This window comes from Phoxinus phoxinus, assembly GCF_949152265.1.
Source record: "Phoxinus phoxinus genome assembly, chromosome: 9".
In the NCBI taxonomy this organism is placed as follows: domain Eukaryota; kingdom Metazoa; phylum Chordata; class Actinopteri; order Cypriniformes; family Leuciscidae; genus Phoxinus; species Phoxinus phoxinus.
In genome coordinates, this window is record NC_136884.1 from 24,025,782 (window position 1) to 24,035,485 (window position 9,704).

Consider the following 9,704-nt stretch of genomic DNA (forward strand, 5'->3'; position numbering starts at 1 on the left):
TCTACTATCTATGATTATTTATTGAACATCAATGTTAAACAACTTAAATTAAAGCACACATTGCCTAAAACGAACAGTCACTTTGTTCTTATAAAAAAGTAAAAATAAATAACTTGCACTTTTGGAAACAAACTAAATTACTTTCAATGTTTTTCTTATTAAAAGTAGAAAATAAGCAGTATCTCTTCTAAATAAAAGAATTCTTGTATATCCTGTAAATAATATTTTAAACAGTGCATTTCTTGCATATACTGTAAACAAATATTTTAATGTGCAATGAATGTATCAATGTAAACAACAGATTGTTGTAATGAAAATACACTGTTGCATGAGGTAATCTTAGCGATCTTGTTATCTCACTATATGAACATGAATTTACTCTAAGTTCTTACTAAGAAACACAAGCATGTTAACCCTTTAGGCGCCAGAGGTTTTTTCATAAAACGTTTGATTTTGACATCTTAATTTCAAAAGGCTATATCTTAAAAGTGATAAAAGATAGAGACTTTCTGTAAATTAGAGAAATATTAAGGATGACCCAAAGTTTATGTAGGGATTACATTTTCCCATCTAATTTGCATATAATGACGTCATATGGTGGCTGCCATCTTGGATTATAGAATTTTCATGAAAATTCACAAGTTTAAATGATAAAATGCAGCACTTCTTTCCCCCCAAAATGTCCCTCACCTTCTGTATGCTATATTGCACAATACTGAATGCTCAGGTAAATAGTAAGTAGTAAACAAGCTGTGTAAATCATTACTAATAAATGGTAGAAACAAACCGAATGCATGTAGTGGTTGGCCTTTTGCTGTAGAGATTTTCCATTTACTACATACAGTAGGCACTCTGATTATATATATGTATATATTACATATATATTATTCATATGACACACAAACACAAGTAGACAAGACCTGTTTAGTTGGCCCGTGTCACACCGCCTCTGCTCCTGCTATGAGCGCGCGGGCGCGGCCAGATCTGCCTCGTGCGCGCGCCGAGTGCGCACAGCTCGGACTACTGTCATTGTCATTGCGACTCCCCACCCTGCCTCCACGTTGCCCCATAACTGTCCTATGAATACTTTGACCTCGTCTAACATACCCAGTAGCTTTAGACAAAGTCTCCACCACAATAATGTCGCCGCGATTGTGGAGAGGCATACGGTCAGAAGACAAACTACATGGCTAGCGCGGAAAAAAATCTCCCGCCTCGTTCCCCACAACAATAACACACCTGCTAACTTCGCAATGAACACTCCGACCACGGGAAACATTGTTCCCACCACTGACATCGGGCAAAGGACCATCTACATTGGGCAAAGGATTCACCGTTTGTGCTTGGTGTAACGTACGGGCTATACTTTCACTTTCATAATCACCGTCAACTTCTGAAGGCAGTCAGAACCAGGGTCCGCGAATAGAAGACCCAACACTTCATTGTGGGTAAGCTTTATTAATGCAATTAGATAAGAATAATAATAATAATCTAATGCAAATACTCGCTGACGTTGACAATATTGCTTTGATAAAAATGGCTCACTCGCAGTCTCGCACAGACGCAAACTAGCTCCGCTTTTATTCGCGCTGATTCAATGCGCTCTATCTCGAAGATTTTGTATAAAAGCATGACGTTTTTTTGAGTCTGGGATGAAGTATAACATGTCTGCCAACTAGTGGATGGGAGGTCGAAGGAAATGTGACACCCTATTTGACAAAATCGGCTGTTTTATTCAGTGCCGCATCTTGTCGAGTAAACTCGACCGTGGCGCCTAGAGGGTTAACCTTTTCAGGTTTCAGGCAGGACCTGAGGCATGTAACAATGTTTCCGCCCGAACTGAAAACCCGTTCTGATGGGGAGCTAGTAGCTGGTATGCAGAGATACCTTTTTGCCACCTTACTTAGATTGGGAAAGTGTACATGATACTTCCTCCACCAGTCCAGTGGATTTGCCTCACTATCCAGCATGGGGGACACCAAATAGCTGCTCATCTCTGCTTCTAGCGATTGCTGAAGTGAGTGGGTGTAGCTGAAGGTATTGCCTCACTCCCTTTAAAAAAGCTTCCTAATGACCTCTTTTGCTTTTTTGCTACTGCTGATGAAGTTGTTGGTTCTGCAGTCTCTGTAATCTGACTTTCTCTGCAGACTTCAGCTTCTGACATCTTCTCCATCTCTGTTTTCACTTTCTCCTGAATGGTGGGGACATTGTGAGCAGAAATATAGGTAGCTTTAAATCTGGGATCAAAAAAACTGGCTGTGTCCAATAGCTCTTCTGTGATAGGATCTGAGTACTTCTCCTTAAGGTACCTGAGGATGCTGGTTTTGATAGTTTTAGTCAGCTCCACATCATCTTCCTCCTCCTCAGCAAGCACTCGTGAATTGAGGATGTGCAGTACAGACTTTACAAATTAAATGGTCACATACTCTTCCCCTGATAGGGCGTCTGTGAACTTCTGCCTGGATTTTTTGTCTTCAGAAAGGACCTGTGTAATAGCTTTCCTTTGTTCGAGGACTCTTGCAATCATCATTTGCATCGATCTCCATCTGGTAACACATGCTGTTTTTAGCTTGTGTTGTGGCAGATTCAGTTCTTGTTGCACCTTTATTAACGCCTTCTTTTTTTTCCAGCTATAGGAAAAAGCACTGACTATGTTTTTGCACACCCTCACTGCACGTGTCACACGTTGATCTTTCAATCCATTTTCTGAAACACAAAAATAAATATTGTTTTTATTATTATTGACGTTATTTTATTTATACCTAAAGCTTTAAAGTCCGCGTGAACCGGAAGTTGCAAACGACTTTTCTCAAGTGTTGTGACGCATTTCCGAGTGAAAGGGAATATTGAACAGAGGGCAGGGTTTTACTTCAGCGCTCCTCCTCTCCATCTCTCGCCCGTAGCAGAGTAACGGTTTGAGGGGAGTGGTTAAGCGTTTAAACAACCCAAGTTCTCATGCCTACGTCATCAGAAAAAAGAACCATTCCAGACCCGGAAGTAACTTTTCAGACTTTGATTAAAGATAACTTCGGCAAACATTTTTTTTCCGTGTATTAACTTGCACGGATTAATTGTTCACCACAAGACTAGTAATATCTGCTAACAAAGTAAATAGGGTCAATTTTGATTTCATGCCGACTTTAACAGTACCAAAATTAATGAGCCTCTTATATTTCTTAAATAATATCAGATTAACAACACATTTTTACAACACAATGATGTTTACTTTAATGATGTAGTGTTTTGTTACATTGTAATGTGAACTTAACATTGTAACACTGTAATATCAAGCATATTGTAACATTTATAAAGGTGCTTTATAAACAAATTTAGCTTAGCCAGAATATAGTAAATGCCAGATATGCCCAATTAGATAACATCCCAATGCTATTATATTTAATTAAGCTGACGTGTACTTACCAATTGCAAGGTTTAGTCGGTGTCCAAAACACTGCTGCCGTATCCATCCATTAAGCGCGGCAGCTTTGACAACATTTGCACCGTTGTCTGTCGTAATGGCTGAAAGTTTTTCTTCCGCGAGGTCCCATTCAGAAAGCATATCTTTCAGACCTTGAGCAATCCTATCTACCGTGTGATCGCCTGGAAAATATGCCGTCTCAAGGCATCTCTGGCGCAGCTTCCAATCGTCGTCAATGTAGTGCAAAGTAAGGCTCAAGAATGGGTCCATCGTCCTACTTGACCAGAGATCAGATGTGGCTGCAAAGTGTTGAACATTTTTCAGTTCAGCAGCTACATTTTTACAACATGTCTTGTACATGTCTGGCAGCGCAGTTTTAGAAAAATGTGATCGCGATGGCACAGTGTATCTTCTTTTGTCCAAAGTTTGTTTTTTATTGTTTTTAACAATATAAATCACATTCACCATCCCCCACCTCTTAGAAAAGCGTCCATACTGTCCATAAAATCAACATAGAATTGTAAGAGCCAAGTATACATATAAACATACTAACAAACATTAACCTCCAACCAATTACATACATAAAAAAATAAAATAAAAATACAAAAATAAAATAAATAATAGTAAAGTGTCCATAGTAGTGGCATTATTTAAACAGACTTGTCAACATATTCAATAAAAGAGCGCCACATCTTAAACATTTTTTTTTCCGATCCTCTTAGTGAATATCTAATTTTTTCGAGGCAGAGACAAGACATCATATCTTTGATCCATTGAGTGTGAGTTGGTGGCAAGGGGTCTTTCCACTTTAATAATATTGCTCTACGTGCGATCAGGGAGGAGAAAGCAACGACCTTGCACATAGATGCTGACAACCATATCTCCTCTGGGACAACTCCAAATAATGCCACCAGCGGTTCTGGCTCTAATCTATGCTGAAGGACCGCAGAGAGGGTGAAAAATATGGATCGCCAGTAATGCTCTAATTTGGGGCATGTCCAAAACATGTGAATCAACATTCCCTCAGCACATTGACATCTATTGCACATAGAGTTGGTACCAGGAAACATTTGAGCTAGTCTAACTTTGGATATATGAGCTCTGTGTACTACTTTAAACTGTATAAGCGAATGCCGAGTACATATTGACGATGAGTGGACCTGTTTAAGAACACAGTTCCATGTGCCTTCAGAGAGTGGTCTATCCAGGTCTTCCTCCCAAGCTCTTTTAATGTTATCCAGGGATGAAGATGCCAGTTTGAAGATTTATCATTAAATTATAAATAATAGCAATTGAGCCTTTAGCTATTACGTTACATGAAAGGAACCTATCCAAAGGATTTTCAGAAGGCATCGTTGGGAAGTCTGGTACAAGTGACTTAACGTAATGTCTTAGTTGCAAGAATCTGAAAAAATCTGACTTGGTAAGACCAAAACGTAATACCAATTGATCAAAAGAAGCGAATACATTATTCACAAATAAATCTTTGAAACATTTTATCCCCTTGTGAGACAAACTTTTGAATGAACCATCCTGCATTGAAGGTGTAAAAAAATGATTACGGAACACAGGGCTAAGAAGAGAGGGATCCCTAAAACCAAATGATTTCCTGAATTGGGTCCAGATTCTCAACGAGTGTTTTACCACTGGGCAATCGATAGAAGTATAAGAAGTCAACTGTAAGTCAGATGCAAGAAGTGCTGGAAGGGAAATTTGCTTGTAAGCATTTATTTCCATGTCCACCCAGGACGGTCTATTAGGCAAGAGGTGATAATGCCACCAATAAAGTGTATTTCGTATATTTGCTGCCCAGTAGTAAAACTTAAAATTAGGTAAGGACATACCACCATTGCATCTAGGCCTCTGAAGGTATGCTTTGCGTAAATGGGGGTGCTTACCATTCCAAATGAAAGAAAAGATAACAGAGTCCAAAGATTTAAAGAAAGATAGGGGAAGAAATAAAGGTAAACATTGAAAGAGATAAAGAAATTTAGGAAGCACCACCATTTTAATGGAATTAATGCGCCCAATGAGGGAGATCTTTAAAGGTGACCATTTAGAAAGATCTTTCTTAATCCGTTCAAGAAGCATGCCAAAATTATGTTTAAGAATATGTTTATGATGGCGAGTAATACAGACCCCAAGATAAGTGAGCTTATTTTTGACTACTTTCAGTGGTATGTTGGAGTAGTGTAGTTGCGTATCTACCTTGTTAATTGGAAAAAGTTCACTCTTGTGCAGATTAAGCCTGTAGCCAGAAAACCGACCAAAATTCTCAAGCAAAGATAGAGCTGCGGGTAAAGAAGTTTGCGGATTTGATATAAAAAGCAGCAGATCGTCTGCATATATTATGCACCGCCTCACCACGGGTAATTCCAGTGATTTGCTGACTCTGGCGTATGGCGATTGCTAAAGGCTCAATAGCTAAAGCAAATAGTAGTGGGCTTAGCGGACAGCCCTGTCGAGTTCCGCGATGCAAGTTAAAGGGATAGTTCACTTTAAAATTTAAATTCTGTCATCATTTACTCACCCTCAAGTTGTTTCAAACCTGTATTAATTTATTTCTTCTGCTGAACACAAAGAAAGATATTTTGAAGAATGTCAGTAACCAAACAGTAGTCTGTACCCATTGACTTCCATAGTAGGAAAAAAAAATACTATGGAAGTCAATGGGTACAGACTACTGTTTGGTTACTGACATTCTTCAAAATATCTTTCTTTGTGTTCAGCAGAAGAAATAAATTAATACAGGTTTGAAACAACTTGAGGGTGAGTAAATGATGACAGAATTTAAATTTTAAAGTGAACTATCCCTTTAAATGGTCTAGAGTACAGACCATTGCTTAGGACTACTGCAGAGGGAGCACTATAAAGTAATTTAATCCAAGAGAGAAACACTGGGCCAAATCCAAATTTTTCTAGAACTTAAAAAAGGTACTCCCACTCAACCCTGTCAAACGCTTTTTCTGCGTCTAAAGAAACAACACATTCTGGAGTTGCCTGATGCTGAGAGTATACCACATTAAGTAAGCGGCGGATATTAAAAAATGATTGACGATTCTTTACAAACCCTGTTTGATCAGGAGAGATGATAGTGGGAAGGACATCTTCCAGTCTTGAGGCAAGCACCTTTGCTAAAATTTTAACGTCGCAGTTGAGCAAAGAAATCGGCCTGTATGACGCACAGTCTAAGGGGTCTTTGTATTTTTTAAGTAATAAAGAGATACAGGCTTGATTTAATGTTGGGGGAAGAGTCCCGGTCTTAAGAGACTCAGAAAAAACAGATATCAAAAAAGGAGCGAGTTGTGCTGAGAATTTTTTATAGAATTCTGATGGAAAGCCATCAGGTCCTAGGGTTTTGCCAGATTGTAGGGAAGAGATAGCAGCCACCACTTCCTCCTGCGAAATCGCCGCCTCTAAAAGGTTGCAAACATCCGATGATAAAGTGGGGACATTTAGTCGCCCGAGAAAATCCTCAATATCCCCCTGCGAAGAGGGTTCAGATGTATACAAAGTAGAATAAAAATTCCTGAACTTGTCATTGATAGTATTTTGATCAGTTGTGACCTCCCCGTTATCTAGACGAAGACCACTTATAATTTGTTTAGCGCGTAGCCCTCGCAGCTGATTAGCTAAAACTTTCCCGGATTTTTCCCCACTTTCATAAAAAACACTCCTGGGGTCCGTTCTTCGTACGTTGCTTAAAACATCCGAGATCAAACGAGACATCCAAGATGATATAATCGGCCTAATCATGATCTGGCTAATTGGGTTCTTCGAACACACCTCCCGGTTATGATTAGTATAGCTGGATTGAGTTATCTGAGATAATTGCGCGTGCATGCGCTGGTTTAAAAGGGGATATGTATCGATAGTAGAAACATTGATCAGCAACGCTGCTATTGGCTGCTCACCGTGGCCAAAGAGCACGCACAGTTTTTCTCCGCAGCAGAGCAAAAGCTAGTAGTCGAAGTTTATGTGGAATTTTAATGTTTAATGAAAACGCCAGGGAACACATCAAAGTCTGTAAAAGCCAGGAGATGGGGCTGGCAAATAGTAGCAAACAAATTAAATTCAATAGTGGGGACCATGTTAAATGTTTCCATCACTTGTTACAGTATATACATTTTTGTATTTTAATTTAATTTCATAATTACTTTGTTCATTGTAATGTCAGAGCCACCACCCACTAGAACATTGGAACAAGTAAAAGTGAAAATGGTAATCTTTACTAAGCTACTTATACTGTTCTTGGTCTCTTTTAAAAATACACCGTTAAATGATGTGCATGTGTTGTCCATGTGCAGCAACCAAGAAAAAGGCTATAAAAATGAATAAAAAACAGGTGGTGGTCACTTACTCCCCGACAGAAGGGCTGGCCCTTGGGTTGAATGTGAATTGACCCTATTGTGGGGGGCATCTCTTCCTTAGACCCATGGCAGGGACCACTAGCAGCAACAGCTTCATTACTGGTAAATGAGCTTTTAATTATCTTAGTACACTGTAAAATAATTTGTTGCTGCATTAAATTAAGTAGGCCTATTATCCAAATGGCTGGTCTAAAGCCTGAATTGCTTTACTTTATGAAAGTGAACACTGCATGTAGGCTAATGTAAAAAGATCTCTCTTAAAGAACACACAGAGTACTATTGCTGACCTTGCATAATATCTCTTATTGCAGGCAAAAGATGGCTTGATCACTGGCTTTTCTTTACAAAGAATAATTGAAATAAAAAAGGAACTAAGCATATTTGTCTTGTCTATTATTAAACATTTAGTGAATTTTAAAAATGGTGTCCCACTATTCTGTCCCGTGCCGCTTTGCTACTAGGTCCGTCCAAGTGCACTGGTGGAGGTCATCATCAGGCTTCACCTCCACCACAGGGATCCTCTCCTTTCTGATGTGTAATGATGTGTAATACGGCACATGTAACAATAATGTCACAGTCCCTGTCAGGTGCAACCCTCAGCCTTTTCAGACACTGAAATTTTCCCTTTAGTTGCCCATGCTCAATTTAAAACTGTGCCCTTGTCCTGGCTAGAGCTCCATCGTCCGGGTTGTGGGTCAGGGAATGGGGTCATAAAATACTGCCTGCAGGTATAGCCCCTGTGTCTCCAAGCATGTTGTAATCACCTACATAATGAAAAAAATATAGTTATGTTAGGCTCAGAATACGTGTAGCCTATGTAATACAGTGTGCTTGATATTTATATTTTCCGTTTCCATGTTCAAATAATGTGCTACTTGACTATGTGACTGATATGGTATAGTGTCACACACCGCCAAGACATTTTAGTCAGTCAACTGCATACTTTTTGATTCCATTCCTTTTTTTTTTTTTTCATATAATAATATTACTAATATGATATATTTAGAATTGTAATAGTAACTTACCTGCACATTTACACTGTTCACAAAATCCTCTTCATTGAGGCCTTGATGGGAACGTGTGTACAGTCTCGTTAGTGAATCACGTTAGTGAAGCCTGACACAAAGGCTACTGTAAATCATACTTATTGGCTAAGTCATGATTGCATGATCTTCATAAAAAAATATAATGTACCTGCATTAGCAAAAAAAAAAAAAAAAAAAAAAAAAAAATCTGCTTTACAACCTTGGGTCTGGAAAAACCATAAAAACACCTAAAAAAAAGCTTGAGCGCGAGGTAAACTTTGTGAATGGCACGACGGGCAGCACTTTTCACCAAGTTCACCGTATCACTCGCAAAGAATCTCAGGGAAATGCACACAGTTTGTGCTGTTGTTAAAGCCCGACTCCGACATTAAATGTGTTGTTCAACAAATTAATGATACAAATGACACTCACGAGAAAAACTATATCTCTCTAAAAGTACGCTATCGCGCTGCGCTAAAGGACTTCCCGGATCACCTCCGCTTATAAAGCCGGGATCCTGTTAACATGAAATAAGCCTGATCGCGAGCAGGTTTAAGATTGCGCACCTGTTGCTATGACAGCAAGTCCAGGATGAGCGTCGAAGAACCAAACAATCCAAGATCATGCCAAATCGCCAACAATCAAATCCAGCTAAGTGAGTTAGCGACGTACGAAGAACGGACCCCTGGTTTTCCTCAAAAGATCCTCCATCTCATTAGTTGAAAGCAAATCAAGCTCTGACTTAAGTTTAAGACGCTTCTTATATAAATCTGGCGTGGGAGACCTAGCATATTGTTCATCTAATTTTGAAATATCATTAGCAAGTGAAATTTGCTTTTCTTTAGAGAGCTTTCTTTTATTAGCACCGTATGAAATAATTTGGCCTCTAAT

The 9,704-nt window shown here is 39.0% G+C and overlaps 1 long non-coding RNA gene across 1 annotated transcript; it reads right to left on the reverse strand.

The window, feature by feature from the left end:
• Window positions 1–8,225: 8,225 nt before the first annotated feature.
• On the reverse strand, window positions 8,226–9,497 carry LOC307003661. Its single transcript, XR_013798775.1, has 3 exons — window positions 9,380–9,497; window positions 8,814–8,982; window positions 8,226–8,552 (listed from the first exon to the last, which is right to left on the reverse strand). It is a non-coding gene; the product is annotated as an uncharacterized lncRNA (long non-coding RNA).
• Between the last annotated feature and the right edge of the window lie 207 nt (window positions 9,498–9,704).